The sequence below is a fragment of the Dama dama genome, chromosome X, assembly GCF_033118175.1.
Source record: "Dama dama isolate Ldn47 chromosome X, ASM3311817v1, whole genome shotgun sequence".
NCBI lineage: Eukaryota > Metazoa > Chordata > Mammalia > Artiodactyla > Cervidae > Dama > Dama dama.
Genome location: NC_083714.1, coordinates 147,033,215 through 147,054,451, shown reverse-complemented (window position 1 = coordinate 147,054,451; position 21,237 = coordinate 147,033,215).

The window sequence follows — 21,237 nt, the reverse complement described above, 5'->3', positions numbered from 1 at the left end:
GTCACCCTGCTTCTCCAAAGCCTCCCTTGAATCCACGTTTGGAACCGGGGAGTAATCATGGGGGTCCCCTGCTGTGGGCTCCCTGTCAGTTGATGGGGCCAGCAGGGCTGCCCATGCCTCCTGAGAACTCTGACTAGCCATGGAGTCAGTTTAGCTCAGGAGCATTCTCTACCCAAGCATTGAATGCTCAGGGCAGAAGGGCCTCAGACCAGGGTTGGGGTGCCCCAAAAAAGCTCTCTGGAGAGTCTAGAATCTGGGTCATGGGACAGGCAGCCAATTAAGTGGTCAGCTTCCTTAATTGTTTCATTATGTCACAGAGGTGATGTGGAGAGGCAGCCTTGGCCCAGTGTGGGGGAGGCAGTCTGGGGACAGAGATGGGATCCCCAGCTTGTCTCTTGTCTGAAAGCACAGAAGCGTAGGTTTCAGGTTGCCTACAAATGCTCCCATCTGCTGCCAGTTGCCTTGTTTCAGGGGGCCAGGCCCTGGATGGGTTGTCAAATGTTCCCCTGTCTCCACTCCCCTCACTAGCAACATGCAGGCTTGTGGCTGGCTTCTGCTGAAGGGCTAGGCCCTGGCAAGTCCTAGGTCTGCTACCACCAAGAGAGATCCCAGGGGTCAGATGGGCCCCTGGTGACTGTCCCTCCCAGAAGATGGGGTCCATAGTGGGCTGATTAGCTCTGCCTGAGTTGATGCCCCCCTCCAATCCTTTTCCCCTTCTGCCTTTATTGTCTTCTGGCTGGTGCTGCTGGCTGGTTGGTCCCACTCAGTTGGCCCCAAAGTCAGATTCCTGTTGTCCTGCCCCCACTGCCCCCCAGGTCAAGCTCTCCCCACAGGAGGGCTGTGGTTGAGCACAGTGGAATGACCTCATATTCCACTTGATTGTTCCCAAGCACCTGAGACATAGATTCCCCAGGATGTCATGTGGGAAGGCAAAGCCAGGTGCTCCACTGAGCTTACAGCCTCCCACATTCTGCCCACCCCCAGGCATCATCCCACTTCAGATCACACGCTGTTGCCTTCAGTTTCCAATTTTTCCATAAACACCACTCTGGTGGCCCTAGAGCGTTCACTTTGGGAACACCTGCATGTGCTTTTCCCCTCCCCAGAGCCTCGGATTCAGACTCCTTGGAGGCTGCTTTGAATGCCCTGTTTCCTTTTGTCAGTGGGGTGCTTGGGCTTCTGCTACCTGCAGTCCTGGCTGCCCACGTCCAACTTGAGTCTATTTGGATAACTAACCTTTGAAGTACTTGACTGGGGGCTCAAGGTACAGCCTGTTCTGTTGAAAACAAGCACTTCACTGGTCCTCTTCGAGGCCAGCTCTGATCTTCCCTGCCCCTGCCGCTGTTCCCACCACCACTGTGGACCTGTTCTCAGTTACCCAGATGACAGGTCCATCAAATGATTTTGTTGGCTCATGGGTTAGGTGTTTTTCAAGGGCCCTGCTTTACACACACTCACTCCCAGGGACATGTCTGACTTGTTGAGCTATATGTGACCAAAGGAAGCCCCAGTCTACCTGTATTTGCAAAAGGATGAGAGGCTGGGTGTGGGCCACAGTTCTTGAAAAATCACTGTGTAGGGTACAGACTGGCACCTTGGAAAGGCCCATATTCCAAGGCCCCAGGGCACTGTCTCCCACCTCTGCCAGTAGCAAGGTCATTTGCCCTGTGTGAGGGCCAGTCCCTGGTGTCTGAAAGGGGAGATCTAAGAGGGTGTGGAAGAAGCTCTCCCAGGGGCCTTTCTGCCTAAGGACTGGTGGCCTGGATGAGCTCCAGGTTTCGACTTGGGCTTCTCTGTGGCCTTTCTGCTTCTAAGCAGGTTGACAAGTCTTTGCATCTGGTCGGTTCATCTGACTGGGACATGACTCTGGAGGCTGTAAACATTGGTAGGGGCCCCTGGTGGCTCCTCAGAAGGGGACAGAAGGTCATGGCATCTGTGGGCAGCCTGGCTAGGTGGTCTTTCTTGCTCCCTTTCATGCTTGGGGCCCCTCCTCATGCCCTGGGCCCTGAGGGAGCTGCTTTTTCTGGTCCCCCTTCTCCAGGAAGCACCCAGGTCCTGGAAGTGGGTTTGTGTGTCACCAAGGGGGTCTTTGTCAGCCGTGGCTTGGGACACTTGTGTTGTGCACACACAAACTCTCATGGCATCCAAGACCTGCTTTTCTCACCCTCACTCTCCTGCCCCTGTGCTTGGCGTCTGCATGTCGATGTCCCCAGACCAAAGGCCCTCCACCTGCTCCCCTCCCTTGCTGCGGCTGCAGAGACCTGGAGCCTTGGGGGTCCACCTGTGTTCCCTTCCCTTCTGTATCAGAGGAGACTCCTGTAGGGCCTTATCCCAGTGGGCACTGGAACCATACAGTCAGGCTCTCCCTCCCTCCTGCTCGGTGAGAAGCTGGTCAGCCTGGCAGGTTCCATTGGGCAGGAGGCCCCATGGCAGCAGCAGGGACAGGATGCTGCCCTCACACAGGTGTTTGGACTGGACAAGGATGCCGGCCCCCAGCAGAGTCAGTTCTCAGCAAACCACAGAGCAGCCCCATGGTGCTTCTGATTCTCCTTGTCCCCTTCCTTCTGTGGGCCTGCTTTTTGTCACCTCAGAGGCATCGTGTAGCACTAAGAAGAGGAAGGCGTGAGAAGTTGGAAGGTCAGGCTGTGGCCTGGGGTGGGCGGGAAGGGCGGGGGCTCCAGAGAAATTGAGACCAGAGCGCTGAGCCCACCCTGGCCCTCACTAGCACACACGTGGTCTTGGGAAGATGCCCAAGCCCCGTGGCCTCAGGTCTCCATCTGTGATGCGAGCAGGTGTGAGGAGCCCTGTGTGTTGGGCTACAGGATGCATGTGAGTGATGAGACAGAGCTCACAGGGCCTGGTGACTGTTGGCCCTGTGAAGGCGGGGCAGGAATTTCTCACACTGTTTCCCCCAGACACTCCTCCACTCTCCACTGGATTGGGTTGGCTACTTTGTGGTCCAGTGTGGGTTAGAGAATATGCACCTCAATAGGATGTGGAATTCCTAATTAGCCAAACAGGATGTTTCATAAATAAAACTAAGAAGCTTTTCTACTTAGACCATAGTGGACCATAGTGTTAATCACTTAGTCATGTCTGATTCTGCAACTTCATTGACTGTAGCTTGCCAGGCTCCTCTGGCCATGGAATTCTCCAGGCAAGAATAGTGGAGTGGATTGCCACGCCCTTCTCCAGGGGGATCTTCCTGACCCAGGGATTGAACCCAGGTCTCCAAAAATGCAAGCAGATTCTTCATTGTATGGGCTACCCAGAAAGGCCCATTTCCAGTTAGAGGACCTGTGAAATTTGGGTGTGGAGGAGTGTTCCAGCAGGACCCAAGGAAATAAAAGCAAGAACCACTCTTTGCATGTGTCCCAGCTGGTCTTCCATCACAACCCTTACTTTTCGCCATTGAAGCACCAATAAATGGTGAGTCTTTGATTACAGTGCCCAATTACAATGAAGATAATTAAAAGCTAGTTAACACCTTGAGTTCTGGATCCCCAGGGCCAGGAAAGAGAGGGTCAGTCCATGGATTTCTGGGCATCACTTCAAGAGAGTGTGATGGGAGTTCTTCAGGATTCCTAGCAGATACTGGGGAGAAAACACCTATGCCATCCTTGTGGTCAGCAGCAAAGTGACAAGAGCCAGGATCCCTTCCATGCTGCCCCAGAAAGAGATCTCTCTTGCCACCTTACAGCAATGTCCCATTTCCCCTCACTCCCATGATGCACCTCATATGACTGTGGCTCCTAGACCATCACTCTAGGTGTGGGTGGGTCCTGCTTCTCCCAGTGTCCCCACTGCTAACACAGGGCCTTTCATGGAGCAGAGGCCCCAAAAAGGTCTTTGCAATAAATGAGCTAGTGAGGAGGGGACTGCTTGGCTCAAGATGAATTGCTACTTCCTTTGATAACCCAGGAAAATCCATATAAACCGAGATCACTTAGCTGTACAAAATGACACACAAAAAGTTTAAGAAGCAATAATTCACTATTATCACCTTTTATTTTCTAATTTTCCACCAACTATATCACTGCTAAATAAATTCACATTTCCAAAATCATTCTAATTCTAATTCCATGTCATCTTGTGCAGGACCATGGAATAAAATGAAAGTGTTCTTAATCTCTTTTACAGAACAGGAAAACTCTTCATCTTGAGCTGGTTGAGTACAAACAAAGTGTGATCAACGTCATTGACATAGTTAGATACTGGAATGCACTGTCTTCTCTAAAAAGGAAAATTTGAAAAATTCCTAAAGAAACAGAGATGAGTCTCCATGTCATTGTAGAGAACAGGACCACAAAGATGCCACACACTGGGTTTCCCCAATGGGCCCGGACCCTCACTGCTGAGAAGGCTGACTGTTCCCTCTTCAATCACAGAGGGAAGGATCAGCCTCCTTTCCTGTCCCCAAGAAAAGCTGTTGGACGTGGGCCTGGAAGGATCCTGGCTGCTGCTCTGGCTCAGAGCCCTCCCCCGTCCTCCCTTGCAGCCTCTGCAGAGGGGGTGGAAGGAGCTGGGACCCTTTCAACTGACTCTGTCCAAATACTGCAGGACTTTAAACCTGCTGGTCTCCGCATAGGCCTGGGGACCCCACAGGAACTTGTAGCGAGCAGGGTCACTGTCAGGCACCAGCTGATATACCAGGTACCCCTCCTGCACCCACACTTGGGTCAGCAGCTCCCTGGGCTCCCCATCGATGAAGTGTTCCTACCGGGACACACCCCCATCATGCTGAGTGCTGCCCAGATCTCCTCCTCAGGGGCGTGGTCATCCTCCACAGTGATCAGACACAGGATCACCACCAGGAGGCTGGCCTTGGGCAACCTCTGCCCATCCCTCAGCATCTCATTGAAGGCGAGGCCCAGGAAGGGGACCAGGATATAGGTATGCTCACTGGGGTCCACCTCTTTCACCTCCAAGCCAAAGACCAACTGCAGGTACTGTGAGGTTTGACTGAGGACCACCAGGAAATGGTCCTGGTAATCTTTTTTTTTTTTCCTGGTAATCTTTGAGCACACTATTCAGCACTTCTGCCTCTGTGATTGGCTCCTTGGCAAGTTGCTGCCTGCAAGACACCTTATGAGCAGGAATTGCACCAGCTCATTCTTCTTCACCCGTAGTGCATCTCGGAGCCAGGATCTGGCATCTTCCTGGCACATTAGGTGCTTGGCACTTCATCTTGCCTGCTGAGACCGTGGTCTTCAGATGGACTCCCCAGAGTGGCAGCCATGGCAGTGGGAGAGGGGCAGACAGGGTCCTCCTCCTCCTCCCCCTCCTCCTCCTCCTTCCTCCTCGTCCCATCTCCTCCTCCACCACCTCCTCCTCCTCCAACTCCTCCTCCTCCTATGTTTTGGCAATAATAAGTAAAGTCTCACTTCTTTATGAAAAATGCTTTTGTTTTGATCAAGTGTTCTTGCAGCTTCTCCATGTAAAGTTTCCATCTGTTTTTCTGCTTGATGCTCCCAACACTGCTTCCTTTCTGGCTGCTGTTCCTGTTGCTTGTGCTGCTTGGAGGCAAGAAGGAACCGAGATGCATTGTGAGTTGTGAACTTGTTGCCATAATTATTGTAGAAGCCTGCCACCCCCATGGCAGAGGGACAGTTGGAGGCTGGTTAGAGGGCGAGATGCTCAGATGCCTGTGAGAACAGTGAGAACAGTGATGGAGAACTTGGGGTCTGCAGCCCCTACTCTGCTTCTGTAGCCAAAGGCATCCATAGGTTTTCACATCCACTGATGGCTCCTTCCTGGGTGGCTGTGGGACCTCTGTCCCAGGAAGAATTAGACTGGGGAGCAGATTTATTCCTGCTCAATGGGATCCCAGGTTTTGGTCGTGGGTTTTCTAGTCTGGGTCCAGGACCACACCTTTTTTCAGGGCCAAATTTCTCTAGCTGTAAAACCAATATGAGGTGGCCTGCCAGTGGTAGAAAACTATCTTCTTCAGATGAATACAGAGGGTCTGGAGAGCTTCAGACAGGAGTGTTGTCAACATGAAAGTGCAGTTACCCTAAGAGGGGCAACCATAACACACGTGTACTTTCCTGTCTCTGGCTGTTTAGTAAGAAATTAGTAACTAGCGTAGGAGATAACCAGGTGGTTTGGCTTAAAGTTCCTATTGATTAAATCTAAGTGTACTTTCAAAATAAATCGTGATATACCTCACTCTGGGCACACCGGCAGAATCTCTGGGTATGATTGACAACTACACTGTGTCTGACACTAGGTACGAGGCAGTGTGCTGGCCACTTTTCACCAAAACCTGAAATACTTGTCCCGTGTGGGGGTTGGGTAATTCAGAGAGACACCCTGGACAGGGGTGTGAGCACCCACAGCTCAGCCAGGATTTGAACTTATTCTGTCTAGTTACAAAGTACATTCATTTCACATCACAGTATCTTCCACCTCAACAGCACCCAGCTCTCTTGCCGCTGACCCTCTGGCACCAGGGGATGACTCCACTCAGGAGTCCTTGCAGTGACACCACTTGGCAATACCTCTCTTAGACCTATTTGAGGAAAAGCTGGACCCCTGTGATGTCTGGGAGCTGCTGCTGGAGCGCTTCCCTGGACAGTGGCCTGATGCTTAGGGAAGGTCACGTGCACTGACTCCATGGATGAGCCAGGTTGATGGACTTGAGCAAGTCGGAGGAGGCCCTCCTGCCGTGGTCAAGGGACAACTCATCACCCAACTCCACCTTTCCTGAGTAACTGCCCATGATGTCATCTTTGTCCCAGAGGCCACGACACTGAGGAGGCAGGGGCGGGACAGCTTAGCCAACTGTCCAGCCAGAGGCTGGGACTTGGTCCTGTGACACCCTAGCCACCAGGATGTGTCCCTCAGGATAGGAAACCACATGTCAAACAGGGCGACTGCAGCCAACGACCCTGATGGACAGTGGAGACTGCTAGGAGAGCACAACCTAAGTGTTCCCACCAAACACTGACCAATAAGCAGGTGAGGAAGTGGTGGATGTGTTGACTAACCTGACTGGGGTCCTTTCACCATATATACGCTCATCAAATCACCATGTGTACACTTCTGACAGCTTACAATTTCACTGACCAATTATAAATTAACAAAGTGTCCTTTAGTTAAAGCTATGGTTTTCCAGTAGTCATGTACGGATGTGAGAGTTGGACCATTAAGAAGGCTGAGTATCAAAGAACTGACATTTTCAAACTGTGTTGCTGGAAAAGACTCTTGAGGGTTCCTTGGACAGCAAGGAGATCAAACCAGTCAATCCTAAAGGAAATCAACTCTGAATATTCATCAGAAGGATTGATGCTAAAGCTGAAACTCAAATACTTTGTCCACCTGATGGGAACAGCTGACTCATTAGAAAATATCCTGATGCTGGGAAAGATTGAGGGCAAGAGAAGAAGAAGGTGACAGATGAGATATTTTGATGGCATCTTTGATTCAATGGACATGAATCTAAGCAAACTCCAGGAGATAGTGAAAGACATGAGAGCTTAGTATGCTGTAGTCCATGGGATCACAACGAGTTGGACATGACTTAGCAACTAAGCAACAATATATAAACAAAGCTGAAGTTACAAAAAAAAAAAAAAAAAAGTTAGAAAACCAAAGCAAGGTCAGGGATCCTAAGAAAGCTTATTATCTACCTATATGTAGCATTTCAAACTCATCACACCCCAATGACTCAGGAAAGACCCCCTCAAATGGAGGGTTAGGGACTGGCAGTTTGCAAGGTGGCAGGAGGCAAAGTGAAGGTCTTGGTCATAGTCCACATAGACAAAAGCCAGTGTGAAACAGCCCACCAAGTAGGATAGAGGTTGAGAACACATTTATATGTATGTGTGTGTGCATGTATGTGTGTGTTGCAGCCTGGCGGAGCAGAGACCAGAACCTGCCCCATGACTTGAGAGTGTGGCAAACTGCATCCTCCTGATTGTCCCAGGAAGCATGCCAAATAGACATTCTTGGGGAGGGACGTGCTGTCTGGTCCACTTCACTGTGTACCCCTGCGTCCATCCCCATAAAAACAAAATAAGATATTCCTGATCAACGGCAGAGCCTTCGCTAATCAAACTCCCCAGGGTAGCTATTCCTTAATGATCTCATGTGACTTCTGCCAATAAAACTGTGGGCTGAAAGGAGCCATTTTGTCTTCCTGTCATGGAGAGCAAGAGGGGCCCCTGACTCCCCGCTTGCCAAATTATATGTGTCTGTCTTTTCATTATGTGCTCACCCCTGTTTCAGGTCTTTCTCAACCACTGTGCTGGATGTGGCATGTGTGTGCCTTAACTTAGGCCAAGCTTGTTCTGAAAAGGAACTAACAAAGACAATACTTGATAAAATGAATGTAAGATATGCTATATCAATACAAGGAGACACAGTTAAAACAAGGGAAGGAAAGTGAGATTCTGACCAAAGGCACATCACTACATCCAAAGCATGCTGTGTGACAATCTCTAACATGTAGAGTTGAGTGGCGTATCACAAGAGCTTATGTTTCACAGTGTCTGAGATCAGAAACCCTGCAGGTGCTCAGCAGGATGACAGGAGGTACAGATCCTGAAAAGGTTACCCGCAGACCTATTTCCCAGAGCAATGCAGGCATGGCTTTCTCAGAGGTGGCCTCTCTGGGAGTGCAGCCTGGCATCCCCCGGCCCATGGATTGGACAGTCTCTCATTAAATCAGTGGTTTCAGAGCCAAAATCCATGAGAAAAGCAATGCTCCTAAAAGGGGGTGGGCCAAGGTCAAACTGGAGAGGAGACCCCAAATACTAACTCCCTAGTGATCTGTCTTCAACTCAGGCACGACTTGGTGAATACAGCAATAAGAACCACACACCTTTTGTGGAATCCCCACAAACGTGGGATCATTAGGGTGCCTTCATCCCAGGGTGTGCTTTGCAGGTGGCGCTAGTGGTAAGGAACCTGTCTGCCAATAGAGGAGACATAAGAGTTGTGGGTTCAATCCTTGGGTCAGGAAGATTCCCTGGAGGAGGGCATGGCAACCCACTCCAGTATTCTTGCCTGGAGAATCCCATGGACAGAGGAGCCTGGCAGGTTATAGGTCACAGGGTTGCAAAAGTGTCAGACATGACTAAAGCAACTTAGCATGCAAGCATGCATCCCAGAGTAGAAATAGGGGGAAATCTCCCCCGATTGATCACAAACTCAATTATTGAGTACACAGTGTTGAGAAAACGAGTGACATGAACAAAACTGTTAACAAAGAAAACAAGAGCACACAGATAGACGCTGCCTGTGGCCCCTCAGCCCCTCGTGATCCCAGCTCAGGGTTCTCGGGAATATCCAGGGGTAATGGGCGGGCAGTACATTCAGGATGGAGCAGTGGAAGAAGGTGCCAGAAGCTTGATTAGATCATAGAGCATGTAGGCATTCTTCGTCTCCACCCTGATGCTGTTGGGTGGGTGGTAAGGCTTGTTCTTGTTCAGTTCCACATTCTTGTCCCAGGGGAAGAGCCCAAATGGGAAGAAGTACTTGACCACAATGGCCACCTGCACAGATGCAAGAAATGAGAAGAAATGACTCCCTTTAAGAATAGTTCTAGATGAGGAAGAGTGATACAAACATTAAGGGGAAAAGTCTCAGTTTTGGTGCTGGGAATGCACACAGCATGTGGAATAACAAATTCTCCCTCCACAGATATCAACCTCAAGACAAGGCCAGAACCACGTCTCCAGGTCCTGTGACTGCAGACACACTGGGGCCATGGAGGTTACTCCTGACTTGGCTCAAATGACTTCTTCTATTGTCAGGGAGTGGGCTAGTTTCTGGGCTTCCCAGGTGACACCAGTGGTAAAGAACCCACCTGCAAATGCAGGAGGTATAAGAGATGTGGGTTTGATCCCCAGGTCGGGAAGTTCCCCTGGAGAAGGGATTGGCAACCCACTTCAGTATTCTTGCCTAGAGAATTCCATGGACAGAGGAGCCTGAAGGGTTACAGTCCATGAGGTTGCAAAGAGTCAGACATGACTGAAGTGACTTAGCGTGCATGCAAGGGCTAGTTTGTGTTGATTCAATTAGATGCTTATACAAATATTCAGCTATTAAATGAGGTGACTAGGACCAATGTGAACAGGAGGATCTTTATTCTGCAAGCATGGCTTTAGCTCGTAATCTTTAGGAGCAAACTGCACAGACACTATAGACAATTTTCACTTTATTCTGCTGTCTTTCTTCTCAGCATTTTATTGCTCACTGGAAGTTCTCCTCAAGAAGAAATAAAAACAAATGAAACAAAACCTTGCCAGCTCAGGGTGTAAACACAGAGATGCTTGTAGAGATCTACGTTGAAACAGTCCTCCAATGTCTACATCATCAGGGTTAATTGCATCCAACTGTGTTTCAAGTGCTAACTGTATTGTTTGACCCAATGCCCACTCACTGACCATGCACTGGCCCTGGCACCATGCTTGTGTCTGCCTCACACTTACTGTCTTGCTGGTCAATATCACAGGGCAGACACCAGACCTCAACAAGCCTCCCCCACCACTCCCCAGCTGGGTAAAATGAAAGTGAAAGTGTTAGTCACTCAGTTGTGTCTGACTCTTTGCAACCCCATGGACTGTGGCCTTCCAGTCTCCTCTGTCCATGGGATTTTCCAGGCAAGAATATTGGAGTGGGTAGCCATTTTCTTCTCCAGGCAATCTTCCCGAGCCAGGGATCAAACCTAGATCTCGTGCATTGCAGGCAGATTCTTTACCGTCTGAGCTACCATGGAAGCCCACTTTGGACCAATTATTTAATCTCATAAAGGCTGTTCCTTATCCCTGTTGTACAGAATGATATTAGCTCCTATGTTGTATGAAGTGTGAGATGTGAAAAGACAACTAGATTTCTCAGTGCCAACAACTGCTGGTTATAATCATGTGCTGACCTAAGATGATCTCTCTAACTATTTATTTATGTGAAGCAGGGGTCAGGCAGGTCCACTGGAGGGAAGCCTACCTCCTTGTAGATGACGGCTATCATCCAGAAGCGCCTGCTGGGCCGGGGGATGGACAGCATGGCCCAGAGGAAGATGAGGATGGGCAGCATGAGGCTGATCATGGAGGCGGAGACCATGTGGCCGAGGATGATGACAAAGTAGCACACCATCTCGGAGCGGGCAACCAGCATGTTGTACAGGGCATAGAAGAGCAGCAGGAAGCGCGGCTGCCCCATGTACACCTTCTCTGACTCCTCCAGCTCGTTGTCTTGGAACATCCTGCCAGAATACTGGCCTCAGTTCCTCCTGGGCACTGATTCCATATGGTGAGACCCTGCCCTCCACTCCCTGCTGCCTGGGTCCCCAGGCATCCTGTGCTGTCAACCTCTATCGTGTTACAGAGAGAGATGTGAGCACACATGTGGTTCTAAATGTCTTGGGGGGGACTTTTTCCACGTGGTCTTTGCCTCCAGCAGCCCAGTGGACACTAAGGGTCACTCCCAGCTCCATCGCTGTGGCCACGGCTCTTACTTGTTCAGCAGCAGCTCGCTGGCTGTCAGCTGGTGAGTCAGGGGTGGCAGGATGCTGGCCTCCAGTCAGTCCCAGCGGCTGTCATCTGGGCTGACCTCCATGGGGGTTTGGCCGGCCAAGTCATCCTGGGAGTTGAAGGACAGCTGCTCAAAGCTGATGGCCTTGCTGTAGGATGGTGGGGCCTCCACGTCACCATTCTCCATGGGGTCCTATGGGGACTTGGCCTCCTGGGCCCACTCAGGTGCCTCCTCATCCTGCTCAGCCTCCACCTCCTCGATGGTCTCTGTGCTCCCCTGGTGGAGTATAGCATTGTGCACTGCATGGGCTCGCTGTAGGGAGACACGGAGGGTGCCGCCTGACCTCAGGAACCCCCCCCAGCCTCCTGCGGCACCCACCACACGCCCAGGCACATGGTGGGACACCCCCTCACTCCCCACATTCCATCTGCTTTGCTCCTTCTGGATAATCAGGTCTGGGTGCAGAGACAGGGGAAGGGTGCTGGGCGGCGGGTCCCAGGGCACCAAACCCTCCCGTGCATAGCTTTTCAGTCCCACTGATGTTCCTAGGCCGGCTCACCTGCACAGACCTGCCTTGCCCAGATATGTACCATGCTCAGAACGAGGTGAGGAGAAGCAGTCTGGGGGTGCAGTGAGGGCTGGGACTGGGGGTGGGATGGCTGTACCCCAGGGCTCACCATTCACCCCCACAGTGCCTGGTGCCTGGTGCCCATGGTTGGAGTAGACAGCATGCTCCCAGCCCTGCTTGGCCCAGACGAGGACCCGCTCCAGGGCCTGCAGCTGTCCAGCGCCACAGCATTGGTTGGGGGGGGGGGGCCCAAGCCCCAGGCAGGCGGGGGAGGCAGGGGCCCAGCATCAGAGGGAGACCTGTGCCAGCCCCCCTCCCCCGAGTGCCCAGGTGAGATGTCCCACTGGGGGGCTTCAATCCCAGGGGGCTGGAACCTCTTGGGCCTCCCAAGGCAAAGGGGTGCTTTTGTATTCCTGCCACAGTGGACGAAGCTTGGAGCCCGAGGGGGCCATGGTCTCCCTGTGACGTATGCCTGGGGCAGTCCCATCACAGCCGAGCATGCAGCTGGCCTCCCACCTCTGAGGGAGGCCGGCCCGGCCCTGGGGGCCACAGGCAGAGTCGACCCTGCCAGGGCAATTCCACTCAGTGCACAGGTGAGGACTTCTGTGGAGATGGTGGGTGGTGGTGGTGGCTTGTAAGGCTAGGGAAATGCTACCTTTGAGCTTTGACCCCCTGCATCTGACCCTCCCCCGCCCCTGCATACACACATGCATGCCACTTCCTTTGAGGGAGAGCCCTTAGGGCACTCACCCTGTGGAACTGGGCGAGTGAAGGTCCTAGCAGGTGGTGGGCATGACAGGAGGGCTGGTCACTCAACTCTCGGGACCCCCCCACCTCAGGATGGACCACCCCCCAAACCTACCTGCTCTGCTTCCCTCCTGCTGCAGACTCTGCAGGTAGCCAGTGTCTTCTCCCCTATGGGCAGCCCTGCCTCCACTCCTGCGAGGACATGTCTCCCCAAGGTCGTGTGCCAGCCAGACTCGACAAGCTGCCAGCAGCCCAGCTGTGGGTGACCCCCAGGCCAGCTGTCCCAGGATGGCCTTTGTGTGCCCCACCCCGCCCACTGGCCCAGTGCCGCTGTCAGTACCAGCCCAGAGGCATGGGTCAGTGTCTCCCCCAACCCGCCCCCCAAACACAGCAGTGCCCTCCCGCCTGGCCCGTTCCACTCTGCCCACAGGGGCCAGCCTGAGACTGTAGGATGGGAATGGGCAACTCCTGTGTCCCAGGGCTGGTGCCCGTTGGGGCTTCTGTGTCCTCCACCCACCAGGACCCTGGTGCCTGTGGGTGGAGACAGCGGGGTAGAGCCCTGAGCAGGGTTGGTGATTGGCTGAGCCATCTGAAGCGCCCGCCCTGCTCCTGTGCCCTCAGGGATCCCTGAGAACCAGAGTCGCTCCGTGGGGTCTGGGCTCAGCTCCTGGGAGAGCCTGGAGCCTGGAGAGGTAATGGCGGGGCTGTGTGACAACTGGTGAGCCAAGAGCACCAGGGAGGCGTGGGCTGCCAGCTGGGCAGGAGGGACCCCGGGGAAGCAGGCAGGACCCTGTCTTCTGAAACCCTGCCTTTATCCCCAGCACCTGTGAGGTGGGCATCCTGCAGTGCCAGGCGGTACTTGCCTGCCCCGGGCCGGGGGTGTGGGGCTCCTGGGAGGAATGTAGCGTCACCTGTGGCAGACGGGAGCGGCTGCCCAGGGCCTGCGCACCAGAGCCCCACTTGCTGCACCCAGGTCTGCAAAGGTGAGCACCGGCCCAGGCCCTGTCTGGGCACTCTGATTTCACTCCTGATCCCCATCCTGGCCTTTAACCCTGACTCACAGGTTGCCTTTTGACCTCTCCCTCCCAATCCGCCACATGCCACCCCTCACCCAGGCCAGTGGTGGGCAAACAGAGGAGGAAGCAGGGGAGACTGTAGGAGCAGGCATGACCTAGGGTCTGGCCCAGGGAGTGTGTGGTCTGCATGACTCCGGGGGCCACTGGAGGGGATGGGCACTGGGGTGAGAGGAGGTGGGCAGAGCAGGCCGTGAGGGTGGTGTGGCCTGGACGCTAATTTAGGGTTCAGCTGGTAAAGCGTCTTCCCACAATATGGGACACCCAGGTTCGATCCCTGAGTCAGAAAGATCCCCTGGTGAAGGAAATGGCAACCCTCTCCAGTACTCTTGCCTTGAAAATTCCATGGACGGAAGAGCCTTGGGCTCCACTTGAGCTACAGTCCATGGGGTCGCAAAGAGTTGGACACGACTGAGAGATTTCACTTCAGAGGCAGGCTGCCTGGCTGGGAGTGTGTACCGTGAGTGCCTGCCCAGTGAGGGGTGCCCCTTCTCATGGGCCCAGTTCACTGGGCTGGTGGGCTACTTCTCCAAGGGCTGCGAGGAGGGCTGTCACTGCCCCGAGGGCAACTTCCTGCACCGCTTGGCCTGTGTCCCAGTTAGGACTCCCCCTGCCAGGAGCCCAGGGCCCTCCCCTCATCCATCAGCTCTCACCTCTACAGACCCTGTGACCTCTGGACGGCCTCTAAGTGTCCTGACTTAGAGCTGGTGGCCCTGAGATCCCGGGCAGGGGAAAGGAGTCAAGGGACACTTCCCAGCAAAGCTAAACTCAAAAGCATGTGTTCCCGTTCCTGGCTCAGACCATTTTTGCCTCCCTCGTTCCCCTCTCGCGGGTCCCATCCTCTAATGGCCTATGTTGACCCTGCCTTGTCCTGGCTCAATGCTCTGATCAGGAAAGAGCCTGGCCAGTCCCGGTCAAGCCATAGCCTTACACTGCTCATGGTCAGCCCCCTGACACAGGTACACAGTCCAACTTGCTACTGGAAGTGCAGTCTCAGGGCCCAGAGCTGTATGGAGTCTCCTTCCCACCCATCTCCTTCTCCCCACCCTGCTTCCAAGGATGTCCACAGGGGGCGGTGGGCAGAGGACTGGCCCCTGGCAGGTGGCTCCAGCCCGTGTCTCTGCACTTTCACCCCCACCCCAGGAATGCCCCTGTGTGCCCACTGCCTCACGCTGCAGGAGCTGGAAGCTGCAGGTGCTGAGCCAGGGGCTCACCCGTCTGTCCTGGGAGAGGAGGGTCAGCCTCTTGGGCCTGGCAGTGAGTTGGGCTCAGGTCAGAGCCTCAATACAGACTGTCGCAACTGGTGATGGGGTGGGAGGTTTGGGGTGGGGGAATTTGATAGATTATGAGAGTGTAGGAGATTTGGGATGGGGGTAATTTGAGGGGGATGATGAGAGTGTGGGAGATTTGGGGTGGGGAATTTGAGGGACCCCTGAGCACCCCTATATATATCCCTCCCCAGGGGGCAACACCCTTATACATTATGAGGTCAGCAAGTCACTTCCCCAACCAATGGTGACCCTGGGTGAGCCTTGACATCACAAAGGCCCATCCTGACACCTCTAGGGGAGGATGGGGAGAAATTAAGATGGTTTGGTGGGATAAAAGAGGCATTTTAAATGCCCCTTATGAGCCCGTGAAACTCACCTGCCATCTTCATCTCTCTGACTCTACACTGATGTGTCACATGGCAGGGGTAGTGTGTCTCCTCCAAACCTTGGTTCACAGCCACAGTATTCAGGCTTCCCTTTCTCTTCTCTCTCACCTTTCACCGTTATTTAGTCTTTTAATATCTTGCCTTAAATCACTCCTTGATAATTAGGCTGTGTTTGAGGTCTTAAACCACCTTGAAGACCATTTAATTCTGGGCCACCTACCAGAAAACTTCCATCCCACCTTCTCTTCTCAGTGTTCAGGTAGCTCTCCTGAGTTACAGTTTCCAGTCGGAAACCCCTGTCTTCAGGCTGGGAGAATGCACTGAACACACCTGCCCTTGCTCCACTTGGATCTGTCGTTTGCCATTTTGAAGACTCGCAGTTGTCTCCTCCAGAGCCCCTGAGCACCCCTATATACACGCCTCCCTAAGGGGCCACACCCTTATGCTTTACGAGGTCAGCAAGTCACTTCCCTTCCTTTTCAACCTGTAAAGAATCAATTTTCAGTTTATAAATGACACTCATAAGCATTCTTCCTTTTGTCCAAGATTGGGCAGCATAAGCACAGTAAATATGTATGCATAACCATATATACATATGATAGAATACACCTGGATTTTATAAATTGCATTCTTAAGCATTCTTATATTTCTCCACATGAGGGGAGCATAAGCACAATAAATTTTTATTCATACCCACATAAACTGTTGAGAGTGCTTGGATTGAAAGGAGATCAAACCAGTCAATCCTGAAGGTAATCAGCCTGAATATTCCTAAGGAGTGATGTTGAAGCTGAAACTCCAATACTTTCGCCACCTGATGTGAAGAACTGACTCACTGGAAAGTTCCTAATGCTGAAAAAGTTTGAAGGTGGGAGGAGAAGGGGACGACAGAGGATGAAATGATTGGATGGCGTCTCCCACTCGATGAACCTGAGTTTGAGTAGACTCGGGGAGTTGGTGATGGACAGGGAGGCCTGGCGTGTTAACAGTCCATGGGGCCGCAAAGAGTCAGACATGACTAAAGGACTGAACTGAACTGACATATACATTCATATAAAACCCTAATACAGCCTCAAAATGGACATATTATTCCAAGAGTGGTGTACTAAACATGTTTTCATAATATATTCATCAAAATAACCACAGATGAATACTTCTATGTATGCTTAAAAAGGATGCAAGAAACTGTACAGCTACAACAGTAGGGCCATTTGAGGCAACATGGATGGACCGATGGAAGATCATACTAAGTGAAGTGAGTCAGACAAAGACAAACACAAAATATCACTTAAACGTGGAATCGAAGATATGACACAAATGAACATACGTATGAAACAAACACACTCATGGACATAGAGAACAGACTTGTGGCTTCTAAGGCAGAGAGAATTGGGGGCGGGATGGAGTAAGAGACTGGGGCTAAGAGCTATATACTGGAGTACATGGAATGGATGGACAAGTTCCTACTGTAGAGCAAAGAGAACTATATTCAGTATCCTATGATAAATCATAATGGAAAAGAATATATATGGGACTTTCCTGACAGTCCAGTGGTGAAGACTCCATATTTCCATCTGAGTGGATGCAGGTTCAATCTCTGGTCAGTGAACTAAACCCACACGCGGCACAGTGTAAGGATTAAATAAATGAATCTGTATGTATACACACACACCCACAGAATGCATATTGCACATATATGTGTATAACTGAATCACTTGACTGTAAAGCAGAAAGTAACACAACATTGTAAATCAACTAATCTTCAACTAAAAAAGAACATGTCTGGGGAAAAAAAGATTGGTATATTTCACTGTATGTAAAGCTTACATTTCAAAGAAAACTGCTATAAGGAATCTCCACACTGTTTTCCATAGCGGCTGTACTAGTTTGCATTCCCACCAACAGTGTAAGAGGGTTCCCTTTTCTCCACACCCTCTCCAGCATTTATTGCTTGTAGACTTTTGGATAGCAGCCATCCTGACTGGTGTGTAATGGTACATCATTGTGGTTTTGATTTGCATTTCTCTAATAATGAGTGATGTTGAGCATCTTTCCATGTGTTTGTCAGCCATCCGTATGTCTTCTTTGGAGAAATGTCTGTTTAGTTCTTTGGCCCATTTGACCCAGCAATCCCACTTCTGGGCATACACACTGAGGAAACCAGATCTGAAAGAGACACGTGCACCCCAATGTTCATCGCAGCACTGTTTATAATAGCCAGGACATGGAAGCAACCTAGATGCCCATCAGCAGATGAATGGATAAGGAAGCTGTGGTACATATACACCATGGAATATTACTCAGCCATTAAAAAGAATTCATTTGAACCAGTCCTAATGAGATGGATGAAGCTGGAGCCCCTTATACAGAGTGAAGTAAGCCAGAAAGATAAAGAACATTACAGCATACTGACACATGTATATGGAATTTAGAAAGGTGATAACGATAACCTTATATGCAGAACAGAAAAAGAGACACAGAAATACAGAACAGACTTTTGAACTTTGTGGGAGAATGTGAGGGTGGGATATTTCAAAAGAACAGCATGTATGCTATCTATGGTGAAACAGATCACCAGCCCAGGTGGGATGCACGAGACAAGTGCTCCGGCCTGGTGCACTGGGAAGACCCAGAGGAATCGGGTGGAGAGGGAGGTGGGAGGGGGGATCAGGATTGGGAATATATGTAAATCCATGGCTGATTCATATCAATGTATGACAAAACCCACTGGAAAAAAAAATAAAAATAATAAAAAAAAATAATTAAAAAAAAAAAACTGCTATAAACAAATACAGCTCACTACTTGATGGTAGGCTTGCTGAAATACAAAGACACATACTGATGTCTGCAATCTCCCACAAAATGCACCAAGGAGTGAGATCAATTAATGGATGGATATAGGGATGGAAAAATGGATAGATGCATGACAAAGGAAGTACGGAAAATGGTTACAGTAGAATCAAGGTGGGATGTCTTTGTGTATTAGCTAGAAAAAATTTTCCACTTTTTTGAATGTTTGGAAATTTTTATAATAAAATCTTTGGGAATGTACAGAGCAAACCAAAATGCACATGAAGTCTAATTCCAACTTTACAAATATGAGCTGAAACACGATGGGGAGAAGTGGGCTAGAATATGCACTGTGGCGAAAGTAGTCATGGTTCTTCCTTACTTTTTCACACTCTGTGCACTGACCAAGTTCTTTTCCCAATATCCACAGACTACATTTTCCATAGTAAAAGTAGCATCACCTTTCCTGTGGCCCAGGGGAGACTGGCCTACTGTGCAGCATCATCGTCCTGCTTGTGCTCCCCTCCTGGTGATCTTGGCTTTGAGTACTGCTGGGGCGCCCAGAGTCCTCCAGTCACAGCTCTAGAGACGTGTCCCTGCTGGCTTCACAGGGCTGACCCAACTATGGCTGACTCCTCTGTTTGGAGTCCCAGGTGCAGCTCCAGCCCTCCTGGCTTCATCTTGGCCCATCATGGAGCTACCCGCCTCCACTTCATTTTTTTCTCTTTATACATATCTATCTATCTATATATCTAGATATATAGATACATTTCAGGGTAGTTTATTGAAAAGTACATGTGGAAATGCACACAGGTGAACTCAAAGAGAGTTGCTACCCCTCCCCACAAACTTTCAACCTACACTCTTTAGGTCCTTGGAATTTTTCTCAGTTATTTAAATTGTTTAATTTAAGTGATCTTTGTCCAGTAGCTAAAAAGGGAAATTTTGCACTTTGTAGAAAAGTTTCTGCAATGGGTAAATGAATAATAAACAAGGAATTATAAAATGACAACTGAGAAATATTTGGTAGATAGCTGACAAAGGGTGCATTTAGCTTATTTATGCAGAGTTCAAAAGTTAAAATAAGAAAAGATGATGAAAAACCCAATAAAAGACAAACATGAAGTAAACAAAGAAAATCAAAGTACTTAGAAGGAAAATAAGAAAAATTACCAAAAAGCAGGAGGAAATCTTTAACCTAATTTGTAATCAAAGAAGTGAAGTCACTTAGTCGTGTCCGACTCTTTGCAACCCCATGGACTGTAGTCTACCAGGCTCCTCCGTCCAAGGGATTTTCCAGGCAAGAATACTGGAGTGGGTTGCCATTTCCTTCTCCAGGGGATCTTCCCAACCCAGGGGTCGAACCTGAGTCTCCTGCACTGTAGGCAGATGCTTTCACCATCTCAGCCAACAGGGAAGTTCCAATGCAAACCAAAACAATAATGGAATACAATTTCTCACAATGCAAATTGCCAAAAGTTCAATGAAAGCTTTGAGTGATACCAAATATTTCCTCCAAACTGAGGATCAGAGGTTGGAAAATGAATGTTCATGCATTGCTGTGAAAGCACAAAGTGATGCAGCTTTCTGAAGGACAATTTGACAGTATCTAGTAGATTTATAAATGCATGGAGCTACTTAAGAAGAACTTGTTTGGCATTTACATTGCAGAAGTATTTATACAATTTCACCAAGATTTTATATATATATATATATATATATATATATATATATATATATATATATATATATATATATGTCTCATATGGTATATATATCATATAAATCATATATTGATCTTCCCTGCAATATATTTTCCCATCATCCTTGGAAATCTCTTGGGCCCCATCCCCACACTGCCCTTACCCCATGCAACCCCTGTTCTCAGTTCTCTCAGAAGAGGTTAGCTTTGCCTGATCTAGAACTTTCTACAAGTGGAGCCTACAGTATGTAAGTTGCTTTACTATGTTGTGGTACTTCCTGCTTTACAGCAACGTAAGTCAGCTGTGTGTAAGTGTTTTTGTTTGTTTTTTTTCTCCTAATTCCCTTCCGATTTAGGTCACCACAGAGTACTGAAGACAGATACCTGTGTGAAGATAGTTCTCATTAGTTATTAAGGCATTATTCTCCAAAATATACAAACAGCACATGTAGCCCAGTATGACAAAAAGAAAAACAACTCAGTCAATAAATGGGCAGATCTAAATAGGCATTCTTCTAAAAACACACAGATGGGAAACAAACACTTGAAAATATGCTCAACATCACTAGTTACCAGAGAAATGCAAATCAAAACTACAATGAGGTATTACTTCACACCAGCCCAAATAGCCCTCATCAAAAATTCTACAAGCAATAATTTGGAGAGGGTGTGGAGAAAAGGGAACCCTCTTGCACTGTCGGTGGGCATGTAAATTGGTACCAACACTATGATGAACACTATAGCAAGCAGCTCCTTAAAAAACTAAAAATATAATCACCATACGACCTACTCCTGGGCATTTTCCTGGAGAAAACCTTAATTCAAAAAAATGCATGCACCCCAATGTTCATTGTAGAGCTATTTACCATAGCCACGACGTGCAATATTGTTTAATCATAGCAAAAATGGAAAACCAACAACAACAACAACATGAAAACCTTGAAGCAAACAGTCTCTAAACAGGGGGTTAATTAACTAGGTATTTGTAAAATTAGAGGCTGAGAGATAAGTAAAGAAAGCAAGAGTCACTTATCAGAATCAAGTTCTATGTTGGCATTCAAATAGCAGAAAAGACAATTTTATACTAAAAAAACAAGTGTACCCTCATCTTTTCATCTCCCTGTCCCAGGAACTCAGAATTCTGAGCTAATGATAAATGATATCATGGATGACTTTTTTCTTTCCTTGTATTTTTCTAGCAACTTTACATGTTCTGTTATGA